Source organism: Polypterus senegalus, chromosome 5 (genome assembly GCF_016835505.1).
Source record: "Polypterus senegalus isolate Bchr_013 chromosome 5, ASM1683550v1, whole genome shotgun sequence".
In the NCBI taxonomy this organism is placed as follows: domain Eukaryota; kingdom Metazoa; phylum Chordata; class Cladistia; order Polypteriformes; family Polypteridae; genus Polypterus; species Polypterus senegalus.
Genome location: NC_053158.1, coordinates 65,016,282 through 65,036,550, shown reverse-complemented (window position 1 = coordinate 65,036,550; position 20,269 = coordinate 65,016,282). Strand labels below are relative to the sequence as shown.

The following is a 20,269-nucleotide window of genomic DNA, read 5'->3' as shown; positions in this document are numbered from 1 at the left end:
TGAAGGTGAAATTCGAGTCAGGTGTTTTCAATCAATGGGATGACAATCAGGTGTGAATGGGCACCCTGTGTTATTTAAAGAACAGGGATCTATCAAAGTCTGCTCTTCACAACACAAGTTTGTGGAAGTGTATCATGGCACGAACAAAGGAGATTTGAGGACCTCACAAAAGAGTTGTTGATGCTCATCAGGCTGGTATAGGTTTCAAAACCATCTCTAAAGAGTTTGGACTCCACCAATCCACAGTCAGACAGATTGTATACAAATGGAGGAAATTCAAGACCATTGTTACCCTCCCCAGGAGTGGTTGACCAACAAAGATCACTCCAAGAGCAAAGTGTGTAATAGTCAGCGAGGTCACAAAGGACCCCAGGGTAACTTCTAAGCAACTGAAGGCCTCTCTCACATTGACTAATGTTCATGTTCATGGTCCACCATCAGGAGAACACTGAACAACAATGGTGTGCATGGCAGGGTCGACAGGAGAAAGCCTCTGCTCTCCAAAAAAAGCATTGCTGCTCGTCTGTAGCTTGCTAAACTTCACATGGACAAACCAGAAGGCTATTGGAAGAATGTTTTGTGACGGATGAGACCAAAATAGAAATTTTGGTTTAAATGAAAAGCGTTATGTTTGGAGAAAGGAAAACACTGCATTCCAGCATAAGAACCTTAACCCATCTGTCAAACATGGTGGTGGTAGTATCATGGTTTGGGCCTGTTTTGCTGCATCTGGGCCAGGACGGCTTGCCTTCATTAATGGAACAATTAATTCTGAATTATATCAGAGAATTCTAAAAGAGAATGTCAGGACATCTGTCCATGAACTGAATCTCAAGAGAAGGTGGGTCATGCAGCAAGACAACGACCCTAAGCACACAAGTCTTTCTACCAAAGAATGGTTAAAGAAGAATAAAGTTAATGTCTTGGATTAGCCAAGTCAAAGTCCTGACCTTAATCTAATCAAAATGTTGTGGAAGGACCTGAAGCGAGCAGTTAATGTGAGGAAACCCACCAACATCCCAGAGTTGAAGCTGTTCTGTATGGAGGAATGGGCTAAAATTCCTCCAAGCCGTGTGCAGGAATGATCAAAAGTTACTGGAAACGTTTAGTTGAAATTATTGCTGCAAAGGGGGTCACACCAGACACTGAAAGCAAAGGTTCACATACTTTTGCCACTCACAAATATGTAATATTCGATTGAGTGTTTTTTGTCAGTCAGTCAGTCATTGTCCAACCCGCTATATCCTAACACAGGGTCACGGGGGTCTGCTGGTGCCAATTCCAGCCAACACAGGGCGCAAGGCAGGAAACAAACCCCGGCAGGCGCACACACACACACACACACACGCACACACACACCAGGGACAATTTAGGATCACCAATGCACCTAACCTGCCTATCTTTGTAATGTGGGAGGAAACCCACCCAGACACGGGGAGAACATGCAAACTCCACGCAGGGAGGACCCAGGAAGCGAACCCAGGTCTCCTAACTGCGAGGCAGCAGCGCTACCCAGTGTGCTGCCCACGTGCTTTTTTGTTTGATATATTTCTTGAGCTTCTGCACAAAGTTAAATAAAGGTCTGTCTGCCTAGTTAGTTAGCTCTCTATCTAACGATGTTAACTAGCAGCTCCAGACTGACTCCTGATGAGTGACTGACTGGTGCCCACCTAGGGCTGGTTCTTGTTTTACACCCAAAATGGATAAATGAAGGTTAAAACACTGTTAGGTATACTTCCAGGATTCCTCCTAGTAGCCATCTGCGGTGCAGTTTTATTAAAAAAAAAATTCAGATGTGAGCGTCAGTAGGCTTTGCTTCCTAGGAACCAAGTTACCCAAACTATTCTGTAACATTTCAGTAATTATTTACTACTCTAATGCTGATCTTTCTGATCATAAAATAGGTCATTATGATATCAATTGACAAGAAGAATTCATAATCAATTGCAGAATTACAGTTTTTGAGAGTTCCTCTAGTGTGCCTATGTATCTTTTGGCTCAAAAACTAATCAGCACATCATCATCTCATAAGTTTCGAGTTTGGTATTTTTCCGTCCAGCGGTTTTAGCTCAAGACCGTCCTCAAGAAACTGTGACACACAGACAAACAACATTTATTTATATAGCACATTTTCATACAAAAAGCAGCACAAGGTGTTTCACATACTGAAGAATAGAAAAATAAAAGACACAGTAAGAAAATAAAATAAGTCAACATTAATTAACATAGAGATATCAGTGTTTTCAGTATCAAGGGACCCTAAAACGTCAAGATCTATTGAAAACTGGAGATCGAAATATTTGACAAATCTAAAGCTTTTTCTCCTCCTCCATAGGCGATAGGTTATGGTGCAGAAGACACAAAGCAAAAAAGGTAGTGACCTTTTGTGAAATTTGATAATTTACAGTGATCCCTCGCTATATCGCACTTCACTCCATCGCAGATTTTAAATGTAAGCATATCTAAATATATATCACGGATTTCTGCGGACAATGGGTCTTTTAATTTATGGTACATGCTTCCTCAGTTTGTTTGCCCAGTTGATTTCATACAAGGGACACTATTGGCAGATGGCTTAGAAGCTACCCAATCAGAGCATGTATTACATATTAACTAAAACACCTCAATGATATACGATATGCTTCCCGCGGTGCTTGATTGTTTGCTTTTCTCTGTCTCTCTCACTCTCTCTGCCTGACGGAGGGGGTGTGAGCAGAGGGGCTGTTTGCACAGAGGCTGTTTGCCTAGAGGATACGGACGCTCCTCTACAAAATGCCGCTTTATCGGTGCTTCGGCATACTTAAAAGCACGTATTGATTTTTTGATTGTTTGCTTTTCTCGCTCTCTCTCTCTGACATTCTCTGCTCCTGACACGCATTCTTTGAAGAGGAAGATATGTTTGCATTCTTTTAATTGTGAGAAAGAACTGTCATCTCTGTCTTGTCATGGAGCACAGTTTAAACTTTTGACTAAAGGGTGTTATTTCATGTCTAGAGGGCTCTAATAATGTTAACAGTGTGGGAGAGTTTATAAGGGCTTAAAATATATAAAAATAACCATACAAACATATGGTTTCTACTTCACGGATTTTCATCTATCGTGAGGGATTACTGTACTGTAATTGTGTAGATCTGTAAAGCACCTTGTGACGGTACACGTTCTTAAAGATTCTAAATAAAATAAACATCCAACTATAAAGACAGTAAGGTCAGCAACAAATGAACTAAATAACGATCAACAGAACACCATTATCTATGGAAGCACAGAAATTTAAAAATTTAAAATCTGAGCAGTCAAGTTTCATCCAGCAGCTAAGAACTGAAAAGTTAACCACCTCACTTATTAAAATACTTCACGTGGCTAATTAAAGACAACTGTTTTACAGAAAAAGAAAAAAGATGAATTAATTAACAGGTCATTCTATTGTAACTTGGCAAGAAAGTCACATTTTTATGTTTATAAAAAAAAAAATCCCCCCCCCCGAGATACTGGAACTTTCCTTTACCCCAGACAGTCATAAAAATGGTAACTTAAAGGGGTTTTCTTACGAACTCATAAATTATCAAAGCTACATAGCTCCACTATAGCTAATTGGAAAACTGAAAGAGAGTATTTTAATGGTATGGCTAAATTTAATTTTAGCACAACTCATGGAAACTAAGTGAAAAGTACATGCTAGTAATAAAAACAGGTTTTGTGCATTTCGCGCTCCCTGCAAATGGGAAAAAGAAAATTTCTCGTTTATGGTTGCAATATTTGGTATTATGACAGCAAGGTTACTGGCTTCACAAAGACCTAACAAATGTGTTACCGTCATCGATCAATCAACAGACAGACAGACATGAAAAGCAAAATACGTTAAATAGAGACAGAAACAGACAACAATTAGCAACACTGTGAATTCATAACTGCATGAAGCGGTTTTAAACACTTTCAGTGATTCGTGCATCTGCATCCTCTTATTATGGACTATGTTAAGTTCAGAAAAATCGCTAACTTGGGTTTTAAACATATTGGTCCCCCAAGTATTGAAAACAGACAAAGATCCGATACACAAATGCTAACAATTAACCACCGTGTGGAGTAGGTACATAATGCCGCACAAGGAGCCAACACGCCATTACTTTTGGGCAGTCAGGAACGTCAGTTTTCTTTACAACAAAACCCGTCCATAGGAAGCACCACAATGTATTTATCTTTGGTTTCTGCCGGTCTATGGTGTTTGCAAACATCACTGTACAACAATGCTTAAAATAGTCCAGTATCTAAGATAAGCCTAAGAACAACCAACCAACCCTATAATCCTTTAAAGAAGGCAAATTAAAGGCTAAAAGGCAGCAAAGAGATGTCTAATATTGTCCTGACGTGGATGAATTCGCTGTGCTGCAACTTCCAAATTCTTCAACTGAGTAAGGGGAAAAAAATGTAAAAAAAACTCAAAGAAACGAATGCACTGCCAACAGTAGATATCTGAGTAACACCCATTATGAATACTCCTCAGGTCGCCTTTTTAAAAGAGTAAGAAGTTATCATCATCGTTCAACATTTTAGAAGTTAAAAACCACACGCCTTAAAACGCTACCAAAAAAAAATGCTTTAGTACCTGGAAATGAAGAGAGAGAGGAAAAAAAAAGCAAAAGATGAAGAAGAAGAAAAAAAAAAATCAAAAGTCCTCACATATTTGACACCAACGCCCAGGATAAAACCCAAAACAAGTGCTAATTCATTTATCAATTAAAAACTCTACTGCAGCGCACAGCTTCCCAAGCATCAGGATTTTTGGAAACAATTGGACACTATTGACAAGGAAAGTTTACGTTTATGTTTAATCGGCTCCTACCTTGTTCTCCGTTTCTTTTAACAAGTCTGTACTTTTACGTGTATTAGTTCTGTATTTAGAAATCAGAATAATCTATACTTGTGTTCATAGCGTTCCGCACCTGCACTCAGCGAAGAGCACGATACAAAAAACAAGTTGTAATGTAATGGAGTTTGTTGCATCATTAGAACACTAAACACAGTATGTCAAATGTGTTAGTTTTCACTGGTCTTTACTTCAGTTCCCCCGAAATCCTACACCAATACATAAAGGCAGCAGCCCACAATGGAGAAAACGAGACCCCATCTACACTGAAAAAGAGGAGGCTTCTAATGTAGCTTTAGTGAATTCAGGGACCAGGAGTATCCCAAACAGAAATACCCAAATGCTGAACAGGCCGTGCTGCACAAAGTGATGGTAAGCTTGATCAGATATGTAGATCTTAAATATAAAAAGTGAAAAAAAAATAGTTGAAGGGATATTTGTCAGACATTAACACAGTTTCACAGCACAAGATCAACAGAGAGCATCAACAAAGGACATCGAGACTAAAGTTCGAAAAGACTCTGCAGTTTGCATACCAGGAGAGGTGGGAGCGGAGGATGCCATCATCTATATGCTACACCGATCGCTCTCCCACTTGGACAGAGGCAGTGGTGCTGTTAGAATTATGTTTCTGGACTTCTCTAGCGTCTTCAACAACATCAAACCTCTGCTCCTTATGGACAAGCTGACAGAGATGGGAGTAGATTCATACCTGGTGGCATGGATCGTGAACTCTCTTACAGACAGATCTCAGTATGTGTGTCTCAGGAACTGCAGGTCTGACATTATGGTCAGCAGCACAGGAGCACCACAGGGGACTGTACTTTCTCCGGTCCTGTTCAGCCTATATACATCGGACTTCCAATAAAACTCAGAGTCCTGCCACATGCAAAAGTTTGCAGACGACACTGCTATTGCGGGCTGCATCAGAAGTAGGCAGGAGGAGGAGTATAGGAACCTAATTAAGGACTATGTTAAATGGTGCAACTCAAACCACCTACACCTGAACACCAGCAAAACCAAGGAGCTGGTGGTGGATTTTAGGAGACCCAGGCCCCTCATGGACCCCATGATCATCAGAGGTGACTGTGTGCAGGGGGTGCAGACCTATAAATACCTGGGAGTGCAGCTGGATGATAAATTGGACTGGACTGCCAATACTGATGCTCTGTGTAAGAAAGGACAGAGCCGACTATACTTCCTTAGAAGGCTGGCATCCTTCAACATCTGCAATAAGATGCTGCAGATGTTCTATCAGACGGTTGTGGCGAGCGCCCTATTCTACGCAGTGGTGTGCTGGGGAGGCAACACAAACAAGAAGGACACCTCACGATTACACAAACTGGTGAGGAAGGCAGGCTCTATTGTAGGCATGGAGCTGGACAGTTTGACATCCGTGGCAGAGCGACGGGCGCTGAGCAGGCTCCTGTCAACCATGGAGAATCCACTGCATCCACTGAACAGGATCATCTCCAGACAGAGGAGCAGCTTCAGCGACAGACTTTTGTCACCGTCCTGCTCCACTAACAGACTGAGGAGATCGTTCCTCCCTCACACTATACGACTCTTCAATTCCACCAGGGGGGTAAACGTTAACATTATACAAAGTTATTGTCCGTTTTACCTGCATTTTTATTACGATTTAATTTAATATTGTTTTTTGTATCAGTATGCTGCTGCTGGAGTATGTGAATTTCCCCTTGGGATTAATAAAGTATCTATCAATCAATCTAAAGCATTGTCCTAAATCATGAACACTGTAAATCAGTGAAAGTGCAAAGCTCAATTAGATGAAATGACAATTTAAATTCTCCTTCACAAAGCGTACTTAAGGCATAAATCAAACCTAGCCAAAAGGCCAAAGTGTACCACCTAATGATGTGACTGACTTCATGCCGTAATGAAGCACTTCTCCTGTTGATAAGTCCATTTTTCAGAACAACACAGCATTTGAACTTGTGCTGGCTTCGTGAGTGTCACACCTAAATCATTGCCATGCCACCATCTTCATGGTTTTAGGGAAAGTAAAAGAGATAACTACGTGAAAGCCGTTCTGATACGTCACCATTATACAAGTTGTTCATTTCTATCAACAAGGTTGAATCCAATCCCCACTTTATTTAAGAACTGTGGCACTTTCCTCCTACAGAATTTCAGCAAATCCCATGCTCTGGTGACACTCGCTGACCTAAAGAGTGCTGGGTAACCTCAGACTGATGTTTGTTTTTTGGCTCCTGTCACAGAGTATAATATTGAGAAACTGCCATTGCATTTCCATTTGTTACATTTCTGAAATTATGCATTTTACTCCCTCTTAGATTTCCGTATTATAATAAAAATGCTGTGCCTTTTTTCAAATGTTCCTGCACATTCTTTAGGAGAATGACACAGTTGTTTCAGCTTTGGCGTTTTTCTCAGAAAACAGGAAACTAAACTGAGTTAATAGCAACATACCTTCAGCTCCATTGCTGAGCAGGCTCAGTGCACCAGATGGAACAAGAACACCTCCAAATAGCACCTAAGCGATCAACACTATCAAGACGTCAAGAGCATCCAGAAAACACATGCTTCACAAGCATTCAATAAGTAAGAAAAAAAATTCCAACAACTAACGGCACTCAAGAACAATTTTGGCCATTTTGGACCTATTAGAATAAACTTTCAAAATACAACTGAATGAACATCCTTATGCAAAAATCTACCATCCACATTTATCTCAATATTTTGCCCACCACGACCTCATTCTAAGATTACTAACATTTTGAAAATATGAATATTTCTATGCGATTTAGGGCAAACATAAAACTACACATTAAAATATACAAACACCACAGTGGAGTGCCTGAAAGCTCCAAAACAACTTTCACCAACCATCTACTCATTCTATTTCTGACCTTACTTTTTATAGTGTAGGGTGGCAGGCCATGCCGGTGGTGCGCACAGGACAGAAAAACCAATCAAGTGCAGCGCATAATCATAGACACAACCACCAAGCCAGCTGGCCCCTCTAAATCAGTCCAGCAGCATTTGGAGGCGACCAAGAAAGGAGCAACTCGCAAGAACCCATGCAGGCCCTTAGACTTCTGTCCAGTAACATGTTGTGGAAATTACCTCCATTATACCATGGTGGTACAGCGCTCATACGTAATATAAAACAGATTTGGAAATGCACAAAAATATTTAGGGTTTAATGCTGTAAACTGCAAGAATTAGGAATGAAATGATCACTTTGTTCCAGTGGACACCAAAATTGTGTTTAAATAGTAGAGCTAAGAAGAATATTTGATTGGACAGTGGCAAGGGTGTTGGATTATAAAGCAGGAATCAAAGACACTGGACTGTGTAGATGTGCGACTACAAGCAGGCCGATAGACAGACAGACAGACAGACAGACAGACAGAGACAGATACTCACTCACTCTCTCAAGTTTTAGAACACCTCAATGTCTTTCAGTTTTTATGGAAATGCATGCAGTTTAATGTCTTGAATGTTTCATGAAATCAAGGCATAGAACAAATTACGGCAAATACAAAAAATAAGTCAAGGAATTATTAAGTGTACAAAATTTTACACAACTTTTTGATTCATCAAAGTTTTGCTGATATAACTGCCAGACTGTGGTAACCCTTTTAAATCAGAATGCCAGTCACTCTGCCTCCAGCAAAAAAACTCCCGACCATCACTTCCTCCTCCATGTCTGACAGTTGCCGTCCTGTAACAATGCTGGTTCATTGCATGCTCCCATCTTCTGTCCGGGAGCCCTTGAACCCTGCACCATCAGTAATGTTACAGATGAGCTAGCTAGACAGTGAGGCAACAACATAACAAGGGGATGGTACAAAGTGCAAAAGTGCTTTTATTAAAAAAAAACAACAAAATAAAGTGCAGTGCTTCAAAAATGTATTCAATAAATAATCCAATAAAAGCAGAAGTGAAACGTGGAGGTTAAAATCGATAAATAGAAAAAAAAGTCTTCTTAAAACAACGAGGATAAAATATAACATAGGAGGCAATCCTTTAAACCAGTTACACAAAAAACCCGGTGTCATCTTTTACCATGGCGGCTCCCCTGCTACTCCCATCTGGGCTGCTCAACAGGAGAGTCTCCTACCTACAGGAACAGCTGCCCTTCACTCTGGTCCGGTAGCCCTCCGATCCTTGGCTACGTCGGGCTCCAAACCGGACTGAGACTTTGGCTTCTTCTCCAGCGGCCAAGACGCTCACACTGGCACTTAACAACCAAAGCCTCCTCGACTCCCACTCCTTTCTACGGTCAGTCGTCACCTCTACTGGTCACTCCAGCTACTTAGTCGCTCAGTTGGAGCGACCGCTTCCTTCAGCTCCACTGAGTGTCAGCCAAACACTCCCCTCGTGGGCTCACCTCCCAGCTGCCTGCTATCTCTCATGCGAGCCTGCTCTCGCTCACTCGTTCTCCATCCTCACACCGGCTTTCTCCGCCTGTTTCCTGACTTCTTGCTACCTCCCGTTCTCGTCTTTCTTTCCTTTTTCCTCCCTTAACGTCTCGGGCTTCTCTTTATAATGATTCTCTTTTTTGTCACTTCCCTGTAAAACCTGCACCACAAAATGTCCTCCTGAGAGCAGAAACAAATATTTGCTTTTTTTCCCCACCACTGTTAAGCTGTTCTTGAAGCTGTTGTGCTGTGTGGTGCCTATCACTCAAGCTGGTGACCCTCAGAAACACGTCTTCTGATTGGGCTGTGACTTTGGGTCTGCCAGATCTCTTTTATGAGAGTTTCTTAAACATTTACAGCTGCCTTTGGATTGTGTAGGACACCACTGTTACTCACTGACACTTTGGTTTTCTTGCAATATAGTCACATAGTGAGAACATTGAAGATGCTGTTGAATGCACAACTGATTACATCAACTTCTGTATGGACATTGTAATTCCAGTAAGAACAGTACGCTGCTATGCTAACAACAAGCCATGGGTTACAAGTGACATCAAGGGCCTTTTGAACCAGAAGAAAAGGGCTTTTAAAGACGATGATCAGCATGAGCTCAAGTGCGTGCAGAAGGAACTCCGAGTCCAGCTCAGGGTAGCGAAAGAGCAGTACAGGAGAAAGCTGGAGCAGAAGTTGCAGAACAACAGCATGAAGGAAGTGTAGGATGGGATGAAGATTATCACTGGCTGTAGCTCGAAGTGGAGTGCCACCATCGAGAGAGACATGGAGAGAGCAAAACAAATGAACAACTTCTTTAACAGGTTTGACCACCCTAACCCACTCTCACCTCGGAGTACTGCATCCTCCAACCATCCTTCTGCTGATAACAGCATAGGTGAGACATCCCTACCCACAATTACAGCAGCCCATGTGAGCAGAGAGCTGAGAAGACTTCGTGCCAGCAAAGCAGCGGGTCCAGATGGTGTATCGCCACAACTGCTGAAGGCCTGTGCGTTGGAACTGGGGAGTCCTCTACAGCGCATCTTCAACCTGAGCCTGGAACAGGGGAGAGTCCCAAGGCTTTGGAAAACATCTTGTATCACCCCTGTCCCAAAGATATCACGTCCTAGTGAGCCGAATGACTTCCGGCCTTTTGCTCCGACGTCACATCTGATGAAGACCATGGAGCGGCTGCTGCTTCACCACCTGAGGTCATAGGTCCGCCACGCCCTCGACCCTCTGCAGTTCGCATACCAGGAGAAGGTGGGAGCGGAGGATGCCATCATCTATATGCTACACCAATCCCTCTCCCACTTGGACAGAGGCAGTGGTGCTATAAGAATTATGTTTTTGGACTTCTCTAGCACCTTCAACACCATCCAACCTCTGCTCCTTAGAGACAAGCTGACTGAGATGGGAGTAGACTCACACCTGGTGGCATGGATCGTGGACTATCTTACAGACAGACCTCAATATGTGCATCTTGGGAACTGCAGGTCTGACATTGTGTTCAGCAATACAGGGGTGCCGCAGGGGACTGTACTTTCTCCGGTCCTGTTCAATCTATATACATCAGACTTCCAATATGACTCGAGTCCTGCCACGTGCAAAAGTTCGCTGATGACACTGCTATTGTGGGCTGCATCAGGAGTGGGCAGGAGGAGGAGTACAGGAAGCTAATCAAAGACTTTGTTAAATGGTGCGACTCAAACCACTTACACCTTAACACCAGCAAGACCAAGGTGGTGGATTTTAGGAGGCCCAGGCCCCTCATGGACCCTGTGATCATCAGAGGTGACTGTGTGCAGAGAGTGGAGACCTATAAATATCTGGGAGTGCAACTGGATGACAAATTGGACTGGACTGCCAATACTGATGCTCTATGTAAGAAAGGTCAGAGCCGACTATACTACCTTAGAAGGTTGGCGTCCTTCAACATCTGCAATAAGATGCTGCAGATGTTCTTCCAGACGGTTGTGGCGAGTGCCCTCTTCTACGCGGTGGTGTGCTGGGGAGGCAGCATAAAGATGAAAGACGCCTCACTCCTGGACAAACTTGTTAAGAAGGCAGGCTCTATTGTAGGAGTAAAGTTGGACAGTTTAACATCTGTGGCAGAGCGACGGGCATTAAGCAAACTCCTGTCAATCATGAATAATCCACTGCATCCACTGAACAGTGTCATCTCCAGGCAGAGGAGTAGCTTCAGTGACAGACTGAGGAGATCGTTCCTCCCCCACACTATGCAACTCTTCAATTCCACCCAGGGGAGAAAATGCTAACATTACTCAAAGTTATTGTCTGCTTTTACATGCATTTTTATTACTCTTTAATTTAATATTGTTTTTTGTATCAGTATACTGCTGCTGCATTATGTGAATTTCACCTTGGGATTAATAAAGTATCTGTCTATGCCAAGTAGATCTGGAAGATCCAAAACCAGAAAGGGTTCAACACCTGGAAAGCATTGTGGCTGCTTGCACTTAAATCAAACAACTGTAGTTTTTGGTCAAAGTCAAACTTCAACATTTAACTTCTATGCTGCCCGCTTAACCTACTTTTTAAACAATTCAAACAAATCAAGAATGTCTACTTCACCATTTTCAACTACATTTGCCACAGAAGTGTGTTCTAGACATACGGTATACTGTAATACTTTGCTTAACTGATTTGTAAAGTGGAGCTGTTTAAAAGAAGTCACCTCAGCACAGACACCCAGGTTTAAACGGAATGAGAAGGGCTTGTTGACTGGTGTCATTGTCATCTTCACACTCACTACAATCAGACAGACAGACAGGCTGACCAATCCAAAGAAACTACAAAACGCTGCTGTAGAAACCAAGCAGTGCAAAACACTGAGAACAAAACAGTACAAATTAACAAATGTAATAAACCAGATTTAAAAATAAAAGAGAATGTACAGTGTGGCATAGTTGTTAATGCTTTGGACTTCAAACCCTGAGGCTGTGGATTCAAATCCTGCTACTGACAACATGTGACTCACAAATCACTTCACCGGCCTGTGCACCAACTGCATCACAAATGTAAAAGAAATACAAGAAAAGAAAGGTAACATGCAGCACCATAAGCAAAGCTTTTTTGTTTCCCTACTGAATTGTAACCACATCCTGGGTTAGACGCTGCTTCTTCACAAGTCGGTCATCTTGGGCCTGATTCTTACGCACTGTACGGTCCATCCTCACTGGCAACACCACATCCTGGGCAGCACCTGCTCTGCTCAAAATTGTGAAGCACCGCAGAGGGTGGGGGCACAGAATAATCCCACCCCTACTGAGGGTGCAACACTCGCTGCCGAGCAGTGGAGTGAGCGCAATGAGCGTTCGGTGTGAAAGTCTTTTATAAGAATGGTGACAGTGTGACTGATAAGATTTGCACTGGGTGTGACGAGGATGGATAGGATTAGAAATGAGGACATTAGAGAGTCAGCTCAAGTTGGACGGTTGGGAGACAAAGTCAGAGAGGCGAGATTGCACTAGTTTAGTCATGTGCAGAGGAGAGATGCTGGGTATACTGGGAAAAGGATGTTAAAGATAGAGCTGCCTGGCAAGAGGAAAAGAGGAAGGCCTAAGCGAAGGTTTATGGATGTGGTGAGAGAGGACATGCAGGTGATGGATGTGACAGAGCAAGACGCAGAAGATAGAAAGATATAGAAGAAGATGATCCGCTGTGGCAACCCCTAACAGGAGCAGCTGAAAGAAGAAGAAGCCATCTTGCAGGCTCTTTTTTCATTGCCACATTCTAGCAAACAGGGCCGTTGGCACCTACCCCAGTAAATTCAGGAATAGTTTATACCCACAGGTTGTGAGCTCACTGAACAGTCAATCATAACAAATACAGTAAGAAATACTTTTAATTAAAAAAAATATAAAACAGTGTTTGTACTAAGGCTGCACCTAAAAGGCGTTTCTGAAACATCTAGTGATTATTTTTTCAATCCGTTGACTAATCTTAAATAAACCACTCACAGCATCTCCAGAGATCATCACTGCTGAAGACCCCAGCGGCTGGACCAGGCCAAGGGGACGCCCACATAACACCTGCCTGCAGAACAGATATGGTCACTTCCGTAAGGCGAGACTGGACCGGGTGTCTGCCTGGGGAGTTGCCAACTGGGATCCCAAGCTGTTTCATCGTGTGGTGGGTGCGGCACACCCAGCCCGACCTGACCCGTTACTTTAAATGTATGGCTGAATGGATTAACTGCATATTATGGGACGATATGTATATTATGGGATATAGATAAAGGAAGTAAACAGCACACATGCAACAAGCCATCCTGCGGTTCAGAGTCCTTCTAATAGAATAAAGCAGCAAAACATACAACATGGTGTCAAGAGTTAAAAACTACATACTTAAAAATAAACTTTAATGGAATGTCGCCGGAGTTCCTTCACCTTGAATGGACTGGGATTCAGTCAATTTGCCAAAGTTCAAACAGCTAACATTCATGGTCGCTCTTCAAAATGAAGGGGAAAAGGAAACTTACTTCCTTGCTGCTGTGGATTGGTGACAAAGGACGGGACGTCACATCTACGGCAGACGACAGTAAGAAATTGCAGCTATATTAGGACTGTTTAGAGGCTGATGTAATGCCAAAAGCAAACCCAATATTCACGCTGCAACTTTCATGAAAAGGAGCAGGACCTGGTGAATCGTTTGAACAGTTCCTGACTGAGCTACAGCTGCAAGTCAAAGATAGTACATATTGGAATAGCTTGACACGTCTAAGTGTTAGGCTGATGGGATTAGCTGCACATTCTGGGATGGTATGTATGTTATGAGATAGAGATGAAGGAGGTAAATGGCACTTGTATCAAGCCAGCCTGTGGTTCTGAGTCATTTTAATAGAAAAAAGCGGCAGGACATGCAGCAAACTTGTCGGTCAACAAGAATAGTTTTGGATTCTTCTTATTCTTCCTCTTACCTGGCAGCTCTATCCTTAACATCCTTCACAGCATCCTTCTGCCAATACACCCAGCATCTCTATCACGTGTCCAAACCAGCGCAATCTCACCTCTCTGACTTTGTCTCCAAACCGTCCAACTTGAGCTGACCCTCAAATGTACTCATTTCTAATCCTATCCATCCTCGTCACAATCGGTGCAAATCTTAGCATCTTTAACTCTGCCACCTCCAGCGCTGTCTCCTGTTTTCTGGTCAGTGCCACCGTCTCCAACCCATATAACATAGCTGGCCTCACCACCATCCTGTAGACCTTCCCTTTCACTCTTGCTGATATCCGTCTGTCACAAATCACTCCTGACACTCTTCTCCACCCATTCCACCCTGTCTGCACTCTCTTTTTCACCTCTTTTCCACACTACCCATTACTCTGTACTGTTGATCCCAAGTATTTAAACTGATCCACCTTTGCCAACTCTACTCCCTGCATCCTCACCATTCCACTGACCTCCCCGTCATTCACACACATCTACTGACCTTCATTCCTCTCCTCTTTAGATCATATCTCCACTTCTCCAGGGTCTCCTCAACCTGCTCCCTACTATCGCTACAGATTACAATGTCATCAGCAAACATCGTAGTCCACAGGGACTCCCGTCTAACCTCCTTAAAGTTGGTAAAAACGTAATGTGTTAACGTATGCCACACATACAGACGAATTTAAATAATCGACTACATCAATGCATCATAATAGCACTAGTCTGTACGCATGTTTCATATTGTAATGACCCGATGGCAAGGAAGACTTCCGAGGAGACACCAGTAATTGTTAAATACTCTCTTTATTGTATGCCCTGCTGGATGCTAAATCACCATCCCAATTTCCCATTATATGGCCAGTGATCAAAAGCCCTCAGGCGTCTGGTGCTGTCCAGCAGTGCCATACCAATTGTGTAGTTTGTCCTTCCAGATGCTCTTCAAGGGGCGTCTGCAGGTAGCTGTCCTGGTCTCTTTTTATGTCACTCATTGGTCACCTGCTGCACAGACATCGCCTGTGTGACTTCCTCAGAGGTCCAGCATTACAATATTGTTTGTATGTCTTGCAGGTATTGTATTATTGTACCATGAGACATGCAAGTAAGAATTTTATTGTACTATGCTGACTTATGTACTAACAACAATAAACTTGGACTTGCCTGTATGTTCTCCACATATTTCCATGAGATTTCCTCCCACAAAACCCAAAATGACGTTTGTGTACGTGAGTAGACACTGTCAAGGACTAGCATATGATGAGCCAAGTTAACATTTAGAAACACCTCAAACCTAATTTCATATGCCGTTATCTCAGAAAAGGCAAAATCCCTCTTTTAAGAAACCAGAAACTCATTTCCATGACATTTCAAAATAAGTTCCTTTACACGCATTTCAAGGTATCTCAAATACATCTTCAAATATTCCTAACTGACCCTGGAAGCATTCCTGTAAAAGTTCCAGATTTCTTAAAATACCGCAGCTTCCGCTTCATTTTCAGATATCTACAATGCATTTCAAGATATCTAAAATAATTTCCTGGTCGCTTCCAAGATAGTTCAAATTCATTTCAAGATATCTTCAAGCAGATGGGAAGTCCTATTGAAAACACAGGCAAATACACAGGACTCCATTTTAAGGCTCAAGGTTGCTTAGAAAACACAACATTTGGCTTCTCAGTTGCATTTAATAAAAAGACAGGGCGGTCATGCAGTGCATGCGTATGTGCCCCGTTCTCATTCCCTACCACCTTCGCCGTCACTTCCCCTACCTCTTCATATCTTAAATCACTCTTGAGGCAGACTGAAGACTTAAATGCCAGCTTAAGTGAAAAACTAAGAAAAACGTACTAATTGCAACACAAACACTGACTTAATCAGTTTGAACACAAAATGATGCTGACGAAAGAAGAGAAGAAGCAGGCCCCTAGGGTGGAGAAAAGAAGAGCTGCTCAGGAAGCAACAAGCGCATCAACCTCTGAGCAAACGAATGCTAAACGTACAGAGAAAGAGGATGAAAACTAGGAATGCTCAAGTCAAGTGTATTCACTGCACGTTATCGTGCAGTACGCCGTTACCGGTAACCAATATGTGGAAAAAACCTGAAGTCTTTATTGCATAGTCGGCTTCCTAGCCTGATACTGAAAGTGCCAAAAAACCTGAACTTAGTTTGTGTTATCCTATGCAGCGGGAGTCCTTTTTAAATCAGGAGCCCAGTGGTAGTTAACGCATCTGCTATTATCTATTCACAGTAATTTACGGAACCTGTTTAGGGATCTAAATAAATAAAAGGTTCTTACTGGAACCTTCATGTGACGATTCTTATGGAAACCAAAATGTCTCACCTATGGCATTGCATCTTTACTTTATAAGAGTGTATCCCAAAAGCAATGAATGCACAGCCCTGGACAAGCACCAGTCCATCGCAGGGTCCAAACTCAGAACATTAGAATGATGTCAACAGGAATAAGCCATTCAGGACATCAATCCTATTGGCCTAATTTCTTCAAAACATTAGCAACCCGAATCTTAATCTGCTAAAGCTGCACTGCTTGTTAAATGATATAAATGTGCCTACTGCTCACTACAAAAAGAGAAACTTTCTAACGTTTGTGTCAAATGTCCACTTAACCAGGCCTTGTATTCTTGATCAAGAATTTATTTCAAATTAACAGGAATCCACTGCATCAATTCCTTTAATCATTTTAAGCATTTCGATCAGCTCACCACTTAATCTCCGTTTGCTTAAACTGAGAAGGCACAACTTTTCACATAAGATTTTTGACCAACGAAGAGAACATTCGGTCCATCAAGCACGTGTGGTCACCTAAAAGCTTAGTTGTCCCAATAGCTCATCCAGACACTTTTATAGGTTGTCAAAGTTTCTGCTTCCATTACACATCTCAGTAGTTTGTGTTTCAACAGCCCTTTGGGTAAAGAAGTGCTTCCTGGCTTCAGTCCTACATGCATGTCGTCTCAATTTCACAGCTCATACATGTTAGCTCTGGAATCGGCCTGGTCTCTCTTCTCGTCTTTCCATAATGCTGCTATGTCTGCTTGCAATATGAATGAATACATATCTTTATTATCATTGCACGGGTACAAGGGAATTGGATGAAAGACCATGGAGACCAAAGCTGCACACAGAAATCCAGCTGAGGTCTGACTAGTGTATAACTTAATAATAACCTCCCTTGACTTGCACTCCGCACGTCATGGCATACAACCAAACATTCCATCAGCGTTCACAATCACCTCACGGCACTGACATGAAGTGGCCAGTGAAGAGTTCACGACAACACCTAGCTCCTTCTCGTAAGACATACTTTCCAATCCAACATCTCTACCTCCTCAGCGCCATACCTTATACTTGCCAACATGTGAGGCGAGGAAGACTGAAACTGCGAGATAAAGTACTTGTTACTTATACCCACTAATCCTGGCGCCGAAGAATGGCTAAATATTGAGTGCTGATTGACGGTACTCTGTATATGTGTCAATAATAACAACACAAACCAATTAACTCTCATCTGCCCAAGTCTGTCCAAGGCCATCAGTAGGGATCTGAATGATTCTCCATTATGTAACATTTCACCAAGTCTGGGAGGATCTGCATATTTTAAAAGCCTCCATTTACAGTTATTTACTTAGCGAACACTTTTATTTACACTTGCTTATTTGGCCAACATCTTTACAATATTTATGACACAACTGGTTCCATTTCTTTTGGTTTTCCAGTTGGAGCACAGGTAGGTCGAGCGACTTACTCAGAGTCACACAGTGTCAGTAGTGCGATCTGAACTCACAACCTCAGGGTTTGACATCCAAAGCCTTAACCGCTACCCCAGATGTTTGTTTTCTACTACTACTTGAAGTTTTCTTTTCCCACTGCTCTGCTGTCAACTGTCCATACATTCATTCGCAAACAGGATTATGGTACAGTAGATGTTGCATTTCAGCCAAATATCACTCATCTCTCTTCTACTGTCCATTTAAATACACGTGAAGCCAGTGACGTGCAGTGAGGTTCATGGCGGGTGAGGCACGGACTCCTTCAGAGTCAGATTTACAAATATATGAACCCAAGAGTAGCTTATTCACTATTCAACTGGCAGCATGCACATTGACTACTGGTTATGTTTCAGATCTCATCAGCATTCTTTACACACAGGTGGGTAAGGTACATATTTAGAGAGAACATTACATTTATAGCGGCGAGACAGAGCAGAAAGAGCGCATTTGCTCTGCACCCTCCATGTGTTCTAAATTTGCCGTTGCAATTCCTCAATTCATACTCTTTCAATGCAAATGAAAGTAAAGAGTGGTGTACAAAAAACAGATTTCAATTTTGACCTTAATTGAAATATTTAGTTGTTTTTAATTCTGATGCTTTACTCAATCTAAATACAGACTGTTCAACAAAAGGATAACGAGACAAATTAAATATCTTAAAGTCAAAATGTAGTTTTTAAATATTGGATTGTTTTATTTTAGTCTGATCCCATTTTTCATAAAACTAAAAACTGTTTATGGTCTTACCATTATTTATAAATGAAGTCCATGAGCCTATTCATTTCCTTCACTTTCTTGTATCAGTCCTACTTATTTTTCTTTAGTTTTAAAAGTCTAAATCTTCTATTTTGGCAGTCAGTCAGAACAAAAAATAAAACAAACGGTCCGCTGCAGTACACTTGACTTTGATATCACGAACGCCTCTGCGTAGAAGAACAGCAGCAATGAGCACCTGCTAGACTCACAAACGCCCCCTTTGGTGTGGCACGGTACTGTCTGCCTCACCTTGTGACTTTTCACTGCAGTTTTACATCCGATCAGCAAGACTAAATATGTCACACACATTCATTAAAGAGGTTAGCCAGACTGTGGAAGTCAGGGTAAATAATAAACGTGTCTGCAATCATTATATTAGCAACATACAGGGAGACCGCAACAGGCAGGTGCCAATTGCATGCATCAGCCCCATATGCGAGGGGAGGCTCGTTGCTGCTGCATCTCGCGTTTCTCTCCCGTATTTGAACAGGTAATGCGCCACTTCAGCGATTTTGACTATAAAAATGATCAAAATTATTGGAATCATACAGAAAACAAACTTATAGCACACACCAGTGGACATCTATGTGTTTGGGTACACACGTGCTACATGCTTATGGAGTTTTCTGTTGCGGTCTTATATTTGTAATCCCATGTCAGCAGCGGCATTTTAATCCATGGCCTCTGGGTTTGATCACCACAAATCAATACAACACACCCCAAAATGATTTACACAATTTGTCAGCATAACCGAGTCAACACCAACAGCTTATTACTTATATTATTTGCATCATTTATGTCTTTACAAAGAATAGTGTCCGTACGGTAATTCCATAAAGCTCTCCCTTCGCTTCCTACGCGTATTTGAACGTTGCACCTGCCAACTCACAAGACACTGAGCTCCCACTTTTTTAGTTTTGATCACAAGCCTTGATTGTGATACCTTTATCAAAAACTTTATGAAAACCATGCTAAATAAACAGCACTTGCATCTTTTCTTGATCACACACTTCTGTTGCTCCTCACAGAATTATCAGTGAAAAACGAGCTCCACCAAGGCGGGTTAGTATGGCGGGTTAGTATGGAGTCGCCAGCCAGACAAACTTCGAGGATGCAGGAGGAAGACCCTAAAGACAGGGGAACCGTGGCACTCAAAGACAAACTGCTGCATCGGTGAGGCTGCACCGCCGTGTAAAGAATTACCTGAAGTAACCCATCCTTTGACCAATGAAACATCATGAAAAGTGCACAGCGTGGATCCTACGTGTCTGATCTCAGCATCCTCGTCAAACAGAAATCTTGGAACAAAGCAAATTGCGTTACATTGACTACATTTATCTTTAAAATCAATCGGGCTAACATTTTCTGCGAAACTTACTGATTCAATTCTCATGAAAACTGATCTTTCCCTGCAATACTCCGCACTTTTTTTCTTCCCATCAAAGTTAAAATCTGGGTGTTGCATTTGGAGACAACCAAGAAAAGCAGAACAGACCCTC

General features: G+C 42.2%; 1 protein-coding gene across 2 annotated transcripts in view; it reads right to left on the bottom strand.

Annotated features, from left to right (window-relative positions):
- The window catches only part of mib1 (MIB E3 ubiquitin protein ligase 1), a 208,232-nt gene that overhangs the window by 186,323 nt on the left and 1,640 nt on the right, over nucleotides 1-20,269 (bottom strand). The window lies entirely within an intron of this gene.